At 39.0% G+C, this 20,902-nt stretch overlaps 1 protein-coding gene across 12 annotated transcripts in view; it reads left to right on the top strand.

Annotated features, from left to right (window-relative positions):
• Nucleotides 1-20,902, top strand: part of PPP6R3 (protein phosphatase 6 regulatory subunit 3) — a 144,441-nt gene that overhangs the window by 24,449 nt on the left and 99,090 nt on the right. The window contains exon 1 of one of the 12 annotated variants that reach the window (XM_041722535.1): nt 7,908-7,966. The exons of the other annotated variants lie outside the window; for them this stretch is intronic. The gene's annotated coding sequence lies outside the window, so the exon portion shown is untranslated. Of the gene's footprint in view, nt 1-7,907; nt 7,967-20,902 lie in introns of those variants that run through there. 12 annotated transcript variants of the gene reach the window in all.

Genomic DNA, 20,902 nt, shown 5'->3' with positions numbered 1-20,902 from the left:
TCATTCTGACGTCCTTGTCATGTCTGACTCTGGTTCCGCTGCTTATTTGGTCTCTTTGGACTGTTTTTTGCCTTGTAGTATGCTTTGTAATCTTTTTTTGAAAAGGGGATATGATGCACTGGGTAGAACTGTGGTAAATAGGTCTTTAGAAATGTTGGGATCCCTGGGTGGCGCAGCGGTTTGGCGCCTGCCTTTGGCCCAGGGCGCGATCCTGGAGACCTGGGATCGAATCCCACATCAGGCTCCCGGTGCATGGAGCCTGCTTCTCCCTCCGCCTGTGTCTCTGCCTCTCTCTCTCTCTCTGTGACTATCATAAATAAATTAAAAAAAAAAAAAAGAAATGTGATGAATTTCAGGGGAGGGGAAGCCGTGCTGCAGTCCTGTGGTTAGGTCTCTGTTTTGGTAAGCCTGTGGCCCTCAACTGAACTGGAGTGCTTCTCCACTTTTTCTCTCCTTAGATGGGACAGGATGGTTAAGGTGTCCTTGAGTTGTATTTCCCTTCCTCCAGAGAGTGTAGGTTCTGATAAAACCCCAGAGGTTAGGCTCTGGTAAAATAATTTCTGCTGAGGGCAGGCCTTGTTAAGAACAGAAAACTGACGTATTTCGGAAGTGTTCTCTTCCCCTCCCCCTGCTGAAAGCAGGAGATTTTTCTTTTATATTCCCTGTTAGGACCTGGTAGAACAATCCTCCTGGATTTTGTGAGTCTACGAGTTGTCCCCACTGAGCCTCCAGCAATTCGTTATAGTTGAGGTTTTCCTACCCTGGCAGTGGTTCCCATGGAAGTTCTTTGTTCACAGGTTCTTCTCTGGTAAGTTGTGACTCTGTATTTGCCTTTCTTTCTCCACAGTTTTAGGACCTCATTTCTCTGATGAATCTTTAAAAAAGCTGTTGATTTCTTTAGTTCAACTTTTTACTGTTTGCTGGGACAGAGTGGCAACTTAGAAACTCCTTACATACTGGACGAGAAACTGGAAGTTTTATTCTACCTGTACAGTTCATCAACATCGAGTACATTCACTTTGTTGTGTAACTTTCACCACCACCTATCTCCAGCCATGTTTTCACCTTCCCAAACTGAATTTCATAGTGTCATACCACATTTTGTTTATTCATCTGTCACTGGATACTTACCTCTACCTTGACTATTCTGATTTTTGTACTACAAACATGAATGTACAAGTATCACTCTGACACTATGCTTTCAGCCAGTTTTCACCTTCCCAAACTGAATTTCCATACCCATTAACTAAATTACTCTCCATTCCCTCCTCCCCTAGCAACCAGCATTCTACTTTCTAGCTCTACGAATTTGACCAAGTACTTCAATTAAGTGGAATCAGGTAGGATTCGTCCTTCTGTTGAATAACTTCAAGCATAAAGTCTTCAAGGTTTATCTGTATTGTAGCATGTATCTGAACTTCCTTCCTTTTTAAGGCTGAACTATATTCCATTATATGTGTATACCACATTTTGTTTATTCATCTGTCACTGGATACTATTCTGATTTTTTTTTTTTTTTACTATTCTGATTTTTGTACTACAAACATGAATGTACAAGTATCACTCTGACACTATGCTTTCAATTCTGTGTGGGTATGTACCCAGAAGTTTTGCATAAAAACTGCATCATTTTACATTCCCAGCAACAGTGCACAAGAGTTCAGTTTTTCCTCTTTAGCACATCTTCTTTTTGCAGACTTATCTAGGAGATTTATTTATTTATTTATTTATTTTTAGTATTTTATTTATTCATGATAGACACAGAGAGAGAGAGAGAGGCAGAGACACAGGCAGAGGGAGAAGCAGGCTCCATGCCGGGAGCCCGATGTGGGATCCCCGGACCCCAGGACCGCGCCCTGGGCCAAAGGCAGGCGCCAACCGCTGAGCCACCCAGGGATCCCCTCTAGGAGCTTTAAAACACTATTTGTTGTTTAAATCTTACTGGCAGCAAAATCCAGGGAAGTTTTCTTTGTAGGATTTACAAGTTTCTGACGCTATATTTTCTTGGTTTTCTTCTTACCATTCTTGGCCTTCTTTTTAATTTTCTTCCAGGCTAGTTTCACATTTTGTTCTTCAGCCTTTCTTATTTCCACCCTTTGCCTTGTGCAATCTCTCCTTTCATGGCTAAGTTTATCAGGTACACGCTAAAGGTGCTTAGATCTTTCCCTAGCCCTGATTTTCTGTTGGGTTCCAGCTACCTGCAGAGCATTCTCATTCATAATCTTTCTGTCCCAAACTCAGCAATGAACCAGGTAATGTAGGTGAACTTGAGTCCTGTTACTGCCAAATCCTAGTTGTTTGAGCTCTGAATTTTGTTTTTTTCTTTTGTACAATAGAAATGATGTATTTATGAGGATTAAATGATAGTTCATGTAACATCCACGTTATAGCATACATGAGTTGTAGTAAGTATAACCATAGTTACTATTATCCTTTGTACAAATAATTTTCTTCCCTTTTTGATAAAATTCTTTTTAATTTTCATGAGATTACTCATTAAATAAGACTCGCAAGACAAAAGGTACTGTCATTTCATTTATTTATTTTAAAAATATTTATTAGAGAGCATATGAGTGAGAATGAGTGGGATCGAGGTTGGGGGTGGCAGGCAGAGAGAGAAGCAGACTTCCTTCTGAGTAGGGAGCCTGACAAGAGGCTGATCTCAGGACCCCAAAGGCAGATGCTTAACCAACTGAGCCATTCAGGTGCATTGGTAGTCATTTTTATTAATCTTGTATAGCATATTCTTTAAAAAGCTCATACCCATTTATAGTGTATTAGTGATAGAGAAATATCTTTTCTCCCATATTCTCCTACCAGTTTTAATTCTAATTATTTTTTGTTTGCTGATTCATGGGATATAAAAGAATATCTCGTGGATTTTTTTATTTCAAAAATTAGCCATGCTAGACATTTTTCACATGTTGGTTTTATGTTTTGACTTTTTTTTTTAATTTAATGAAAGTACTCTGTTCAGATCTTTTGACCATTAGGTTTCGATTTTCTCAGTTCTCCACTAGGCATTGTATAGCTGAGAAATTATCCTCTGATTTCAGTATACTCCACATTTTGGAAAGATTTCCTGTTCCTTTTTTTATGCCATTGTTCTTCTCTGGGCTCTGTTTTATAGTCATCTCACCTCTGTAGTTGAGCTATATGCTTATAACAAATCCCCCCAAACACATTTATATCAAATAAGTTTACTACAGTGTAGTCATGATTGGGTTGCTCAATTTCTTAGTGTTAATGCCTTCAGTTATAAATGGAGTTATGAGAAATGAATGTGATTTATTTACCAAAATTTTGAAGTGCCTGTTAAGTGCTGGGTAAATGTTTAAGAACCACTTGGCCCATCATATTAGACCGTCTGCAAATGGTGCGGCTGTTAAGGTAGTTCCACGTGTAGTATAAGCTTCACTTTTAACAGTCTTGAAGGTGGCACAATGGTAGGAAGAGCAGGGTATTTCCAAGTCCCTGGCCTAGCCACTTCCTCAGTTTGTGACCTGAGTCACTCACTCATTGTCTTTGCACCTCAGGTTGCCTACTTGTAAAAAATGATATAACTTCTCATGTAAGATTGTTGTGAGGTTCAGATGAGAATGTATATGAATACATTTGGTATAGATTCTACTGTTTTTAAAAACAACTTTTTCACCTTTCTTTGCAGGTACATATGGCACTTTTTTTTTTTTTTAAGATTTTTAAAATTTATTCATGAGAGACAGAGAGCGAGAGAGGCAGAGACACAGGCAGAGGGAGGAGCAGGCTCCATGTAGGGAGCCTGACGTCAGACTCGATCCTGGGTTTCCAGGATCAGGCCCTGGGCTGAAGGTGGGCGCTAAACCGCTGAGCCACCCAGGGATCCCCTACATATTGCATCTTATAACAGCTTATTGAAACATAACGCACATATAGACATACAGTTCACATGCTTAAGCATACTGTTGATTTTTTTTTTTTTTTTTAGTATATTCATGGCATGTGCAGCTATCACTACAGTCACATCTAAAATGTTTTCATTTCCTCAAGAAGAAACCTCATACTCTTTAGCAGTCACACTCCCATTTCTCTCCCATCCCCCAGCCCTGTAACCACTCATCTACTTTCTGACCCCAAGCGTTTGTCTCCTCTGGACATGTCACATAAATGGAACCATAGAAAATATGGTCTTCATGACTGGCTACTTTGCCTTAGCTGTGTTTTCAAAATTCATGTGTGTTGTAACATGTACCAGTCCTTTTTTTGCTAAGTATTATTCTGTCATACCTTCTATTTATTCATTAATCAGCTGATGAATATTTGAGTATTTCTACTTTTTGGCAATGATGAATAATGCTTTTGTGGACAATTTTTCCGTGGACACACACTTTACTTTTTCTTGGATATATACCTAGGAACAGAGTTGCTGGGTTATAAGGTCATTCTGTGTTTAAGAAAAAACTTTTGAAAAAATGCCAAAATAATCTCCAGTGTGACTCATTTTAGGTTCTCAGCAGTGTGTGAGAATTTCAGTTTTTCTACATCTGTGTCAACTCTTGTTACTGTGTGTCGTCTTGATTATAGCCACGTTAGTGTGGCTGTTTGGTGGCATTGCATAGTTCTGATTTGCATTTCCCTGATAGGTAATGACATTCTTTTTTTAGTGTGCTATTAGCCATTTGCCCATCTTCTTTGGAGATAGTCTTTTTTTTTTAAGATTTTATTTATTTATTCATGAGAGATACAGAGAGAGGCAGAGGGAGAAATAGGCTCCCCGCAGGAAGCCTGATGCTGGACTCAATCCCAGGACCCAAGGATCACAACCTGAGCCAAAGATAGAGGCTCAACTGCTGAGCCACCCAGGTGCCCCGGAGACATGTCTATTGAAATTATTTGCCAGCTTTTAAATGAGGCTGCTTGGCTTTTTATTATTGAGTTGTGTTTCTCACACTGTTAAGTCCTAATTAGATGTACAGTTTACAAATACTTTCTCTCATTCTGTAGATTGTCTTTTCACCTTCTTCAACAGTGTCATTTAAGCACAAAAATTTTTACTTCTTTGAAGCCCAATTTATCTATTTTTTGTTTCTTACATTTTTGGTATCATCTAAAAAGGCTTTACCTAATGTCACAAAGATTTACTCCTGTGTGTGTGTTTTTTTTTAAGAGTTTTGTTTACATCATTTTAAAGACTATTTTTTACGGCATTTTAAGGTCACAGCAAAATTGAGGGAGGTCAGGGTTTTCCTGTATATCTACCGCCTCTCCTGTTATCAGCATCCCAGAATGTACATTTGTTGCAGTTTATGAAGCTACATTGACACATCACAATTGCTCAAAAGTCCATAATTTACAGTATGAGTTCTTGGTGTTGCACATTCTGTGTGTTTGGATAAATGTATAATGACATGTATCCATCATTCTGGTATCATACAGAGTATTTTCACTGCCCTAAAAATCCTCTGTCATTTGCTTATTTACCCCCATCCTGCAACCACTGATCTCTTAAGCGTCCTGTGGTTTTGCTTTTTCCAAACTGTCCTATGGTTGGAATCACAGTCTGTAATCTTTTCAGATGGGCTTCTCTAAGTAATATATATTTAAGGTTCCTCCATGACTATTCATGGCCTGCTACTTCATTCTTTTTAGTACCCAATAATATTCTGTTGTCTGGATGGACCACAGTTTATTTATCCACTCACCTACTGAAGGACGTCTTGGTTGCTTCCAGGTTTTGGCAATTATGGATAAATTTGTTCTGAACATTTGTGTGCATGTTTTTGTGTAAATCACAAGTTTTCATCTCCTTTGTATAAATACTAAGAAACACAATTGCTAGATGGTATGGTATTTTTAGTTTTGTAAGAAACGGCCAGTCTGTCTTCCAAAGTGGTTGCATCATCTTGCTTTCCCATCAGCACTGAGTGAGAGTTCCCCGGACTCCATAGTGTTGTCACCATTTGGTATCCTTTTTGGATTTTGGCCATTCTAATAGGTATGTGGTGGTGTCACTGTTTTTTTAATTTGCATTTCCTTCATGACATAATAATATGGAGCATCTTTTCAGATGATCATATCATTTTTAATGACTATATTTCATTGGATGGATAAAAGAATCTTGGTGCAGATAAAATCATTGTTATTTATTGTTGGATATTTAGGTGCCATGTATTTGTGAATGACCTGGATTATTTGTCCTCTGGTAGTCCCTACAGTGTCCTGTGTCCTCTATATTTACACATTTTTCTCTTTTCTGTTTTAAACTTTCTGGACATTGTTATATATAAAACTTTTTGCTTAGTATAAACACCTTAGGATACAGTCATAGAAGCTGAATAATTGGGTCAAAGAATGTGAAGAATTCAACACTTTTTGATATCTAGGACGAGAACAATTATGCAAGTTTATACTTTTGCCACCAGTTCCACCCAGTTTTGTTTTGTTTTTTTAAGATTTTATTACTTTATTCATGAGACACAGGGAGAGAAAGAGAGAGAGAGGCAGAGACACAGGCAGAGGGAGAAGCAGGCTTCACACAGGGAACCCGACACAGGACTTGATCCTGGATCCCCAGGATCACTCCCTGGGCTTCCTCCACCCAGTTTTTTTTTTTTTTTTTTTTTTTTTATCCACCCAGTTTTATATTAAGAAATTTTAAAATCTTTAAAAAAATTTTACTTCTTTGAAAAAAATTTTTTTTACTTCTTTGAGAGAGCCAGAGCGAGCATGAGCAGGGAGGAGGGGCAGAGGGAGAGAAAGAAGCAGACTCCTTCCTGAGCAAGGAGCCTGACAGCACAGGGCTCAGTCCCAGGACTCCAAAATCATGACCTGAGCCAAAGACCGACACTTAACTGACTGAGCCACCCAGGTGCCCCTAAACATCTTTATTAGGGGAAAATTTTAACATGCACAAATATATAACAGAATAGTATAGTGATCCTTCTTTTGGGGAGCTCCAAACAGCTGTATACCGGAGGACATTGCTGTTATTTCCTCCCCCATTCCTCATTTCTCTCCTGAATTGTTACTAGTTGAAAACTCTATTGAAATAGTTATAATAGAAATATAGAAAAGTACATATTGTAATAAAATTTCACACTGAAATACACATGGGTAATTGACATCCCAGATGCCCCTTTTGTCTGCTTCCTTCCAGTACCCTCCCTGTCACAGGTACCCAGTATCCTGACATTTACCTGAACTGATTAGTTTGCCCAATTTTGTTCTTAAGTAATTGAACTCCTACAGTATGTTAGGTTGTGTCTGAGTTTTTTCTCTTGTCATTGTGTATAGGATTATCCGTTATTACATGGAGTTGTTGACTATTCTTGTTGCTGTATGAAATTTCATTGTATGAGATTACTTTCTTGTTGGTGGACATCTAGAGAGTTGGCAGCTTTGCTGTAACAAATAGTGCTACTCTGAACATCTCAAGTGTATTTTTTGGTGGATATACATATGTATTTCTGTTGCGAATGTATCTAGGAGTAAAACTGCTAGGTCCTTAAGGTATATGTACATTTTTTTGGAAAACTGTGGCTGCAGCTCCTGAAGTGGTTGTACTGAATGAAATTACACTTCCATCAGCAGTGTGTCAGATTTTCACTTACTCCATATCCTCTCCTGCAGCTCATATTTTCCATCATTTTCATTGTAGCCACACTTCTAGCTGTGTAGTGACAACTTAAGATAGTTTTAATTTGCAGTAGTGAAGTCAAGCACCTTTTCATGTTTTTTTTATTGGTCATTTGGATACCCCTTTTTATGAAGAGTATATTTTAAAGTCTTTTTTTACCGCGTTGTTTTTCCTATCCTGCTGATTGTCTTTTGTTGCATAACAAATTATCCTTAAACTTTTAGTAGCTCATAACAACAAAAACCCTTTTCTGTCTCTGCTTCTGTGGGATAGGAACTTGTGTCTACCCCCTGAAGGCTTGACTGCAGTTGGAGGATCCTTCCCAACGTGGCTCATTCACACACATGGCAGGTTAGTCCTGGCTGTTGGTGGCTGGCCACAGTTCCTTTTCATGTGGGCCTTTGTTGGAGATCCTCCGTGTCCTGTCCTTAGGACATGTTTTCAAACATGACACTTGGTAGGATTTCTTTTATTTTGGATATGAGTTTTTCAGATCGAAGTGTGGTGAATGTCTCTCTCCATCTGCTCTGTGGGTTTCCATTGTGTCACTTGAGGAAGAGAAGTCATTATGAATGCAATTTAGTTTATTACTTTTCCTTTTATGGTTAGTTCTTTCCATATTACTTTGAAGGAAATCCCAAAATAATTATTTTGTTTCTTCTGTAAATATGTCAGAGTGTATATGTATGTGTGTCTTGCCTTTCAAAGATATTTTTGTTTAAACATAACCACAAAGCTCTCATTTCTAAAAACAAAACAAAACCCCATCCAATACCCAATCAGAGTGAAATTTCCATTGTGTCAAATATTATAATTTTTTTGATACAGTTTTCTAATTTTGGCAAATCAGGATCCAAATAAGGTCTACCAGTTAAAAAAAAAAAAAAAAGATTCCTCATTCATCACTCTTTTCCCCTCTTGTCCTCTATTTTTGGAAGACCTAGATTGTTTTGTGGTGTCCCCACAGTGTTCTATGTCCTTTTAGCAGGTAGCTGTAAGTTTCTTTGCCTGAGGGGTAAACTTTGTTGTCCTCTCACTAGTGTTGCTTCTTTGGTTGTGATCTGTCTCTGAAGGTTGAATGAGGACCCAAATTGAAATTTCTAAAGGGCTTTCAACCTAAATTACATAGAAATTCACTCAGGTCATAGTTGTTCTGTACTTAAAATGTAATGATCGTTTCGGAATGTGTTCTACTCCATCACTTTCTGTGTTTGTGAGGCCATCTGAGAGTGCTTTTTCAGCGTCTTTTTGTAGAATAACAACATAATGGCTGTACGCCTTGTCATCTTGAGCATATACCATGCCCTCTGGTGGTTTAATAATGTTTCAGGGCATTACAAAATGAGGTCCAGCTCTCATATCTTAGACTTTCCGTGTTTATTCACTACTTGGTTTTTTCTCTTTGTACTGTCCACTCACTTTCCTTCTCTTGTGGCTGATTTTTTGAGTTGTAATGACCAATGTTTTAAGAATTGATGAGTCAGGGATCCCTGGGTGGCGCAGCGGTTTGGCGCCTGCCTTTGGCCCAGGGCGCGATCCTGGAGACCCAGGATCGACTCCCACGTCGGGCTCCCGCTGCATGGAGCCTGCCTCCCTCTGCCTGTGTCTCTGCCTCTCTCTCGTTCTCTCTCTGTGTGACTATCATAAATAAATTAATTAATTTAAAAAAAAAAACTTAAAAAAAAAAAAGAATTGATGAGTCAGAATCTTATTTTTAGGTGAGTTTGAATTTCCAGTCTTCCCCAGGCTTGGTCTCTTAACACATATCTTGGCCATGAGAAATTAGAAAAATTAATGACAACATTAGAATGAACATTAAAGAAATAGATTAATTTTTAAGATGCATGTATGTTTAAAGTTTAAACATAGAAAATTTTCTTAATACCAGATGTATTGTAAAAATGTCATCCAGCTTCAAGTAAGAGTTATATTTTTAGTGTTTTGTTTTTAAGTGAGTGCACATTAATGATACTGATTTTTGGCCATAATTCATTCACCAAATATCTCCTGGTGCCTGCCCCATGCCAGACCTGACACTTCCAGGCTTTAGTCATACGTGGTTAAAAAGATGGCTAAAGGGGCACCTGGGTGGCTCAGTTAAGCGCCTGACTCTTGATCTTAGCTCAGTTCTTGATCTCAGCATCATGAGCTCTCAAATCCCACGTTGGGTTCCACACTGGGGGTGGAGCCTACTTAAAAAAGATGGCTTTGGTGCTGGTGCTTTCAGTGAAATGCTCAGGACAGTGTCTCAATAAGGGATATAATCAGGCTACATATATAATCTTAATTTTTTTTCAACATGTAGTCAATATAAAATTATATTTAAAAAATATTTATTAGGTCGAGTGTGAGTGGGGTGGGGGTGGGATCAAAGAGGCAGAGGGGGAGAATCCTTAAGCAGACTCCTGCTGAGTGCAGAGCCTGATGCCAGACTCCTTTCCTCTACTCTGAGATCATGACCTGACCTGAAATCAAGAGTCAGATGCTCAACTGACTGAGCCACCCAGGCCCCCCATAAAAAATACTAATGAGATATTTTCACTTCTATTTTTGTACTAAGCCTTTGTTTTTGTTTTTGTTTTGTTTTGTTTTTTAGATTTTATTTATTTATTCATAGAGACACAGAGAGAGAGAAAGAAAGAAAAAGAGAGAGAGAGAGAGAGAGGCAGAGACACAGGCAAAGGGAGAAGCAGGCACCACACAGGGAGCCTGACGTGGGACTTGATCCTGGGTCTCCAGGATCACACCCCAGGCAGCAGGCGGCGCTAAACCACTGCGCCACGGTGGCTGCCCATGTACTAAGCCTTTGAAATCAAGTGAGTATTTTGTGATTACAGCACATCTCAGTTCAAATTGTCTTATATTTCAAGTACTCAGAAGCCTTGTGTGGTTACTATAGTGGACCACATAGATCAGAATTATTATTACCATGGCTCACATGGAGTAGAAGAGGAAACTGACTAGGAACCCAAATAAACAGTGGCTTAGAGGGGCCAGAGAAGACATAGGGAAATCATGTAGGAAGCTGTTTCTGCTTTCTAGGTGGTGGCAGAAAATGGAGGAGGGGAGACACTCAGAAGATGGAATTGGATTGGGAGGGAAAAGAAGAGCTAGGGCAGTTTCTAGGCTGTTTTTCACAACTGGGATGTGCCTTTTTTTTTTTTTTTTTTTTTTTTTAAGATTTTATTTACTCACGAGAGACACAGATAGAGCGGCAGAGACACAGGCAGACACAGTAGAAGCAAACTCCACGCAAGGAGCCCGATGCGGGACCTGATCCCAGGAATCTGGAATCAGACCCTGATCCAAAGGCAGACGCTCAATCACTGAGCCACCCAGGCGTCCCGGATGTGCCTTTTCTGAGACAGGGAAGACTTGAGGAGGAAAAAGATTTGATTAGGGGGTCAGTGTTGGTGTATGATAGACGAAAAAAGGCTTTGTTTTGAAGATACTCAATTTAATGTGGTTGTGACACATCCAAGGGGAAATGTCTGCTAGCAGTTGGGTACCTGTGTACGAAGTGCAAAGATGGGTATTTGGTTTTATAAATTTGCGTCTTAACTGTGTTTATAGAGGTATTTTTAAAACCTACCATTTATTCAACAGAAGTGTTTTTTTGTTTTTGTTTTTTGTTTTTTTTTTAAGTCTCCTGGGTTTTGTTTTAGTTGCTGGGGCAACAGCATGAATGGAACAAGTGTGAATTGACATCCCAACCAGTGTGGTCACTGGTCTGGAGAGTATAATAGGTGATGTCCACAGTCTGAACCCTGCATCAGCTTCTACCTTAGTAGGGGTGTAGTAGGGGAAGAAAGAAAGAGGGAACCTCCAACATAGGAGACTAAAGAAGCCAAGTAAGGAGAATGTTTAGTAAGGAGGGTCTATTGGTCAGCTGTGTTGAAAGCTTCTGAATGTTGAGGGTAAGATGAGGACAGAAAGAGTTTCATTTGGATTTGGCCCTATCTGGAGGTCACTGGTGACTTGAAAGAGCAGTTTCAGTTGAGTGGTACAGATAGACACCAGATTGGAATAAGTTGAAGAGGGAATAATATTAGACAAAGGGCTCATTTTCTTACTTTGAAATAACCACTACAAATCATTGAGACGACCAGCCCAATAGAAAAATGGACAAAGGATATAAACAGACAGTTGGCAAAAAAGTGAAGTGTAAATGGCTCTCAAACATATAAACAGTGCTCAAAAGAGAAAACCACCAAAGACAAGGGTGTTGGGGAACGACAGTCCTGTGTTGCTGGGGGGAAGTCTAGATAGACCTCCATGGAGAGCCATTTACCTAAATGTTCTCATTAGAAATGCATACTTGATCTGGCAATTCACTCCTGGGAACTCTGGCATTTGTTTGTAATAGTAAAAATTGAAAACTGATCATCAGTGGTGACCTAGTGAAATCAGCTGTAATGCAAGGAAAAGTCTATATCAGGTAAAACATTTATTCTGTAGGAAAGTAGAATTTGTTTTTGTTTTTTCCTACCATGCTGTAAATCAAACCATTTGAAAGTGATAAGTTTTTCATTCTGCCGTGATCTTCTGCCTGTTTAACACATTTCACATAAGTTATTGATCTAAATTTTGTTGTCTGGATACCTGTTGGGATTCTTTTCCAAGGACCCTGTCCTGTTTCATATATGTATGTGCCTAGAGGAGAGGTGAGTGCGGTGTATCTTAAAAGCTTCACGGATGAATTCACACTCCAGTTTATCTTACAGCACCTGAAAATAACCACAGCTCCTATCAAAAGGGCATCAAATTGTACTTGGTGTGGGTCATTGACAAAGCAAGCATATGATAATGTTTGAGAACCCTAAATGTAGCAATGGGGATTATACTAGTCTGGTGTAGGGGGAAGACTTTCTTGGTCAACTTTTATGGGGGAAGAGGACAGTACAAACCTTTCTGAGCTCTGTGTTCTGACTTTTCTGCCGTTTGGCTTTCTTTGGAGATAACGTGTTCACATGTGGACTTACAGCAAAGTGAAAAATCAGGCACACCCGAACAGACCAAATCAGTTTCCTAGCAGAATACATTGATATTGTACCAGGACTCTATACTTTAAGATCTTGTTTAAATTTACTTAATTTCTTAAGAGTTTGAGACTGTAGTTATTGATTCCTTTTTCTTCATTTCTTTGAATATCCTGGTTTCACTTTTATTTTATATTTCATTTTATATTTCAGAAGTTTAGGATTTGAAGCATGTTAAGTGATAATTTAGTCTAATCTTTTCATTTTTACAGATAAGAGAATAAAGAGAATGAATTACTTGCTCAGAGGTTGACTTTGTTCTCTTGTGTTCTTTTTAAGTCTTCCCCATGAGGTTTGGTGATGTGCAGGACACTATGGTACCTTGCATCATCTGTAGAAGTAACCTGCCGTCATTTTGAGAGAGGTGTCATTTTAATTACATTGCTGCAGTTCTAATGAAGATAATTTATATGCTGCACTAAATTATTTACAATCACAGAGACAATCTAGCTGAACCTTTTTTTACATTTTTTTTTTTGTTGAGAAAGTTGCCTAGACATGTGAATTTACTCATCCAAGATTGTAGACCATTTATTTTGTGCTTAGTTTTTAAGGTGAGTCAGAATTAGAGCAGTGATGTCCGGCAGAACTTTGTATAATGATATTCTTTATCTGTCCTCAGTGTGGCTATTTAAATTAAAATTGAAAATTTAGTTTCTTAGTCTTACCAGCCACATTCCAGGTACTTAATAGTGATGTGTGGCTGGTAGCTATTGTATTGGACAGCACAGTCTGGGGCCCTTCCTTCCTTCCTTCCTCCCTTCCTCCCTTCCTCCCTTCCTCTTGTCAGTCCTTCTCCACACCAAGCTTGGAGCCCAATACAGGGCTTGAACTCACAAGCCTGGTGAGATCAAGACCTGAGCTGAGATCAAGAGTCAGATGCTTAACTGACTGAGCTACCTCGGCACCCAGCACTTAACCTTTTTTTAAACAATTATTTTGAGGGCTGCTTAAGTATTAGTGGAAGAAACCAAGGCTTATGAATAAGATTAGAATTGCCAACTAGAAATTAGGCTTTTGTTCAAAGCTAGGAGGAGAAATGTGCTCTTGGAGCTTTTGACAGAGCTACAACTGGTTGTGGCATGGGCCTTTTCTTGGTTCATATTAAGTCCATTCTTTAGGAGAGTAATCAAGAACCTTTATAAAGATCTTTTTATTATTTTTGTGTGTGTGTGTCTTTTACCCTGTTTTGCCAGTGAAAATCTCATTCTTGGGTTGAGTTTTCAGTGGACAAATTCTTTCACTTTCATGGTGCTTAGCACATTTTTTAGTCTCTGTACTTTTACTTATTAATCACTTGGTTACTAAGATACCCTACAAAAAGTTTTGATGCCTTTCTTGCAGTTGTACTCTGGATTATGGAAATTTCAGCTTTTATATCAAATTAAACTTGATTGTCATGGCTGAGCCAGTTAAGTATAGCTGGCAGTTGGGATTATGTACTCTTCTGTACCATTGCTGTACGTTTCTGCACACTGTTGTTGTAATAGGCAGAGTTGGTTCTCTGGGCTTTACTTTGTATGCTAATTTACTGATTTATGACTTGGCTTCGTTTTAATAGCAACTTAGATTGGGTTGGCTTCATGCATGACTGCAGTGATTTGGTTGTCCATTAGGGCGCATAGCCAGACGATGATGTAATCCAATCAGGTGCCAAAGTTTTTACCTAAAGTACTTTACGCATATGATTTTGCTTTTAAAAGGTGGTAGTATGGATTTTTACCTTGAATGCTTTATACTTTAATAAAGTCTTTTTTTTTCTTTTTGCATTCTTGGTATGGTGATTTTCGATTACTGATTTACAAATCTTGGTGTTCTTGCCATGGCTTGTATTAAAATGATTGGTGTTTCTAAAATTAGCTGAGTTATATGTGTGGATATATATCGATATATAAATAGACTTAAATATTTGCATGCAAATATGTGTTTAAATTTTTGTTGAAAGATGCCTCTGAAGCCATCTGAATTATTTATTTAGGTTTTTTCTTCCAATTATGAATTGTTTATATGCTCATTTTTGATGACTTTTGTATTCTTTTTTTTTTTTTGACTTTTGTATTCAAATTTTTGTAGACTTTTAAAATTTTTTACTCATAGTCTGGGCATTGAGGCTAAAATGGTGAACGAGACCTCAAAGAGATGGATTATTTTCCCATCTCATTATATTCTATCTCTTAGGACTTGGGCAGTTTGGAGAGCATGTGTGAGAACACTTGCAGAAATGGGATCAATATCCATGTTAAAATGCTACTCTGATTGAGCTGGCCTACCTGAGGGCTGCCTGGTGTTAGTAAAAGTAGAGTTACTTGCTTTTATGTGTTCGGGCTTTGGGCTGTATCACTTATCTGTAATTGAGAAGGTGTTTATTGTTTGTGCTTGATGTATGATACAAGGAGAAATTACTTTCTTGCATGTTCTGTAATAGCTGTGGCTTTCTTGTGTGAATTTGCATCAGTGAGAAATATCTTGGAATTTACATGATAGCACGGAGAGATTTTCATTGCCTTTTTTCCTAAGATATATTAAAGAAATAACCTAGTTCCCATAAGGTTTATATGGAGTAAGTCCTTTCTTATTATCCTCAGCTATAAAATAGGAATTAATACCTAAGAGGATTGAAAGCTCTTGTATAATGCTGGCACAAAGGATTTGTAAGGGTAGATGTTCATTCTTGCTATTCTCAAATTCTGTGACTAAGCAAGTACATATTTAGATACTCTTGAGAATCTGTTTTTTCACCATTTTAGGCTAAACCAGTCCTCATTTCTGACTGGTTATTTTTATAGTTATATTGTTCTTGCATTCTCCTTATTGGCCTTGGTCAGAGTATTTAAAAATTGAGATGCTTTGTGATAGGATTGGGTTGTATGGCTGTTGAAGAAAATGTGGCTCCTTTAAGGAATGGTTGGCAAAAATAAATATAAAAGTGTATTATCTCTTTTTTAAATCTTGATTTCCTTTTCTGAAGGGGCCCCTCCAGATCCATTTCCTCTGAGAGAATAATCTAATGATACCAACTGCTATAGACTGAATGTTTGTGACCCCCGCCTCCCCAGATCCATATGTTGAAACCTAATCTTCACACTTCATCAGTGTGATGGTATTGGGACGGGGGACCTTTGGTAGGTGATTAGACCATGAAGGTGGAGCCTTTGTGAATGAGATCTAAAAGAGACCCTAGAGATTTGCTGGCCCTTCCTGACATGGGAGTACACAGCAAAAAGACAGCTGTCTATGAACCAGGAAGCAAGCCCTCACTAGATACTGAATCTGCACATGGTGTGATCTTGGACTTTTCCAGTCTCTAGAACTGTGGGAAATAAATTTCTCTTGTTTATAAGCCAACCAGTATGGTATTCTGTTACAGTGTCCTAAATAGACTAGGACATCCACTATTACAGCTCACATTATATTGTTTACTAGCAAAGCCTTACTTTTCCTCCTTTAGCTCCACACATTGTACTGTTGCTCCCAATCCTTCAGTACTCTGCTCTCTGGCCAAGGCCCTTTTCTTATTATGTAAAACTCGGGTTTCCTACAAGTTAAATACCTGGGGAGAGTTCCCCCCTTTTGAGAGGGAAGCAGCTTTCATCATCTTCATGGATTCCACCATCATCTGTATATTTTAACTTTCAAAGCAAACCTCTCTCTTTGGCTTACGTAGCTTTTTTTCCAGTGGTCTTGTGTCCTAATTTGTCTGTATACTGTCAGTTAAATTCTTCCAGGCTGGGATCAGGAACTCTTTGTCTTCAGGCCCTAAACTGTGCGTGTCTAACTTCTCCCTCACCACCAGCAGCCTGTCGGTTCCCAGGGGCTTTAAGCAAAGTTTTTCCCCCATTTTACTTCTCTCTCCATTTATTCTTTCACTGATCCTGCTTAGGTCTTTCTATAATTTAATTGACTAATGTCTGTAGCCACTGGCACCATATTTAAAGCCTAGATTACTTCATTTTTATATTAGATTCATAAGTTATTGAAGCAGGAAGAACAATGTTTAGAATTAAGTAGTCCAGCTCTTTATTTCATAGATGGAGGAATGGATGGATAGTCAGGATGGATAGAAGGCTCATGTCTAGAGCTAGGGAGTTGCTCATGTTATAGCTGTCTAGTCTCAACATTGAATACCTTTTTCCAGTTTAGCATTCTTCTTAAAAATTTATTAAGGACTTTTTTCTTTCTTTTTTTTTTTTTTTTTGGTCAAAGCATTACACATCCACAGGTAAAAGTGAGCTAGTTCTAGGAGGTTGGATGAGATTAACGGCCTTCCTTAGCCTCCCCACCCTCTTTTTGCTTTTCCTGAAGGCCACTGTAATTTTTTGAACTTTTTTTTTTTTTTAAGATTTTTTTCTATTCTTTTGAGAGGGACTGTGAGCGCACACGTGAGAGCGCTTGAGCAGGCACTAATGGGGGAGGGGGGGAGAAGCAGACTCCTCTCTGAGCAGGGAGCCTAATGGCTCCATCCCAGGACCCTAAGATCATGACCCAAGCCAAAGGCAGATGCTCAACCAACTGAGCCACGCAGTTGTCCTGAACACCTTTAGCCAATTAAAAAAAAATGTGTGTGTATATATATACATATTATATATTTACCTCCTGTGTCTGAAGAGCATATTTGAAAACTTCATACTTGCATGATTGTACGCTGAATTATTTTTAGTTTCAAGCATATCCGTTGATTTCCTGTTATGAAAAGATACAGAAGGTAAGGATTAGCTCTCTCTTCTCACCTCCCACATTCTATCTTCCCCATCCTTCCAAAATAATTCTATTGCAATTGTGGTTAAATCAATATTTAGTTTTATCATTATGACCCTATGTGCTATTTATATGTTACGTAGTGAATTACGAATACTTTTCCTGAACAACTTTTGGTTTTCCTTGAAAGTGTATCACTTTTCACAAAACTTTTGTTTGTTTGTTTGTTTTGAGTAATCTCTACACCCAGTGTGGGGCTTGAACTCTGACCCTGAGATTGAGGCGTGTGCTTCAGTGACTAAGCCAGCCAGATGCCCCATCACTTTAAAAAAAAAAAAAAAATTCAGTCACTATTTTAGCCTCAGGCTTTTTGTCAGTTCCATGCTCAGGTATTCCATCAGCTTTCACTTTTGGAAGAACTCTTCCCCAGCTCCAGGCTGCCTTGCTAGCCTTCCCTGCTGGGAGCCCAGTTGTCTTCTGGGATCCCAGAGATTTTTCCTCTCTTGTTCCCGTGTTCTTTGCTGTCTTCAGAGCTCTCCCTCTGTGTTAGTGGAGCATAATCTCTCTCCTCAGTGTCTTCTCTGAATAACTTGTGTGGGAGGTAAATCTTTTGACTTTGTGTTTCTTTCTGTGTAGTCTTGATTGATGGTTGGAAATCATTTTCCTTCTGTATTTGTTATTTGTTCTGTGTGCCCTTTTAAATAGTATTCTTTTGTTTATGGATGTATTATCTTTCTGAGGACATCAATTATTATTTTATATATTCTCTTTGTTTTTTATTTTTCCTCCAGCTTGTATTTTTCTGTTTTGCCCTTGACTTTTCATGATAGTGGCTTTCCTGAGATCCATGATAATCTTCGTTTTCCTTCATATCTAAAAGTCAAGGATACACAGCACAGAGAGTTGAATTATATGAAATTGCTCTTTCCCAGCTTTCCTATCTGTGAACATCTTTACCTCTCAGATCTTCATTTTTTTTTTAAGATTTTATTTATTTATTCATAGAGAGAGAGAGAGAGGCAGAGACACAGGCAGAGGGGGAAGCAGGCTCCATGCAGAGAGCCTGAGGGTGGGACTTGATCCAGGGTCTCCAGGATCACGCCCTGGGCTGCAGGCAGCGCTAAACTGCTGCGCCACCAGGGCTGTCCTCAGATCTTCATTTTTATGTTATATTCTCCACTAAAAGAACCAGGGCTTCCTGGAGAAATGAATGATTTCAGAGTTGGGGCAAAGAATGTTCAAGATGAATCTGGAACATGTCATGTTGTTATGCCAGAAACTAAGGAAGTGCTCAAAGAGTGTGAAAAGTACACAGGAGTCTGCTTGAATCAGGACTCTTAACTGGCCGAATGTGGGACAATTTGAGCATCAGAGTGAATGATGGCATTAATAAATAAAATAATCTGTGAGTCCATATTGTTAAGGAGTTAGAGGATGAGTGAGAAGAGGGGGGCATACCTTACTAAAGTTAAAATATCATCTGATGGAAGAACAGTAGATTTACAAAAAAAAAAAAATCGCTTTTTAGCCATCAGAGAACAGTTGATTAGACAAAAATTGCCAATAGGTAGTAAAACTACTGAGTGAATGTTTTAAGAACATAAGCTCAAAATATCTTTCCACAGGGACACCTGGGTGGCTCAGCGGTTAAGCGTCTGCCTTTGGCTCAGGGTGTGATCCTGGATTCTCAGGATCGAGTCCCACATCAGGCTCCTTGCATGGAGCCTGCTTCTCCGCCCTCTGCCTGTGTCTCTGCCTCTCTTTCAGTGTCTCTCATGAATAAATAAATAAAATCTAAAAAAAAAAAATCTTTCCACAGATTACTTATTTATTACTCACAGAAAAATGGTTATTTTACAGTGGAGAAGTATGGCACATATCATCTTAACCAGGTGATCTAAATGCTCGCCAATAGTGGGACAAATTGACACCCTCTTTATGTGATACTTCAGGAACAACAAAACTTCATTTATTCGTGCCAGAAATGCATACCCTGTATTCCTCAAAAATGTCAGTGAAATGAAAGACAAAGAAATAATGCAGGACTGTTTTAGACAGAAGGAAATGAAGGAGTTAGGACATAGGATCCTGGATGGAGGTGATGGAGGATTACCACGAAGGCCATTGTAGAACGTTTGGGAAAATTGGAATATGAACTATTTAATCCATAGTAAGTACTATGTTAAATTCCTGACTTTGACATACGTACTGTGGTTGTGTGAATTAGTGTCCTTGTTCTTAGGAAATACGCAGTGAACTGTTTGGTGGAAAGGTCAGTGATCTGCAGTTAACTATCAAGGGGTTGGGATGTTCGTGGAGAGGAGGTGCTCAAGCAAAAGTGACACAATGATTAGTTGTGAGTCCAGGGGAAGGCTTAGTGGGAGTTTCCTCTACTATTTTTTTTTTAAGATTTTATTTATTTATTAGAGACAGAGAAAGAGGCAGAGACAGGCAGAGGGAGAAGCAGGCTCCATGCAGGGAGCCGGATGTGGGATTCAATCCCAGGTCTCCAGGATCACACCCCAGGCTGCAGGTGGCGCTAAACTGCTAAGCTGCCCATTCCTCTACTATTCTTGTAACTGTTCTGCAAATTTGCAATGAAAAGCTTTTTAAAAAAATACTAGTTTTTAAGAATGGTAGATTGGAGGCTCCCATCATGGGAGGGGTTCATTGGCTATGAACTTTACAACAGTGACCAGTAGTGCTTCTTTGGTTGGGAAATTCCCAGTGTCAATATTTTCAAGTTCTTTTTTCTCAAGGTCAGTTAGTTCACTCTGAAGACATTCCTGTCTTCAGCCTAGCTGGGAATCTGAAGAACCCAGTAGGAAAACATGGCTGGAGTTGGGGTGGGCCGTGGGGTATGCCTGTGTCTCAGCATTTATTCTGTAGTTCCCGCAGTACCTCTGTTATCAGGGTGGCAAACTATAACAAGCTGTGCTGGCCGGGCTCTCCCAGTGCAGAGGCCTGCTTTCATGGCTCATCATCCTGTCATACGCCGAGCTGGCAGGGATGGGAGAGGGTGAAGATATTTAGGGATCTAAATGTTCAGTGAATAACTTTCTCAGCCAGTACTCCGTTTGCTCCCTTTCAACACCTAATTTGGTTGCCTTCTCCTGGTCCTTGTGGATTGTGTCTTTAAGGCAAAACAACCAAAATAGTCTTTTTACTGTAGATCTAGAGGCATTTCAATGTGTATTTGACATACACTCTTTACTCAAGAGGCCCATGGCTACACTATTCCATTCTATTTGCCGTGGTTTGGTCTTGTTTCTCATGTTCTCACACTTTAGAATGACTATATTTCTTACCATCAGTATTATGGACCCACTCTTTTCCCTCATTAGCCCAAGTGAAAAGAGTATGAGCAATTATACAAACACCTTATTCCAGAAAAATGGATTAAGTCTTCAGCACACTTGTTACTATTTAATAAGCACTCAGGTTCATAATGCCATGAGCACATTTGATAACTGTTTTTTTTCTTTTGGCTTCCCTGAATATGGAGTGTGCAGCATGGTGAGGCAGGCAGGCAGGTTGTCCAACTCTGCTGGGA

Source organism: Vulpes lagopus, chromosome 11 (assembly GCF_018345385.1).
Source record: "Vulpes lagopus strain Blue_001 chromosome 11, ASM1834538v1, whole genome shotgun sequence".
Lineage (NCBI taxonomy): Eukaryota > Metazoa > Chordata > Mammalia > Carnivora > Canidae > Vulpes > Vulpes lagopus.
The sequence above is the reverse complement of the archived record's forward strand: the minus strand, read 5'-3'. Positions and strand labels throughout refer to the sequence as shown.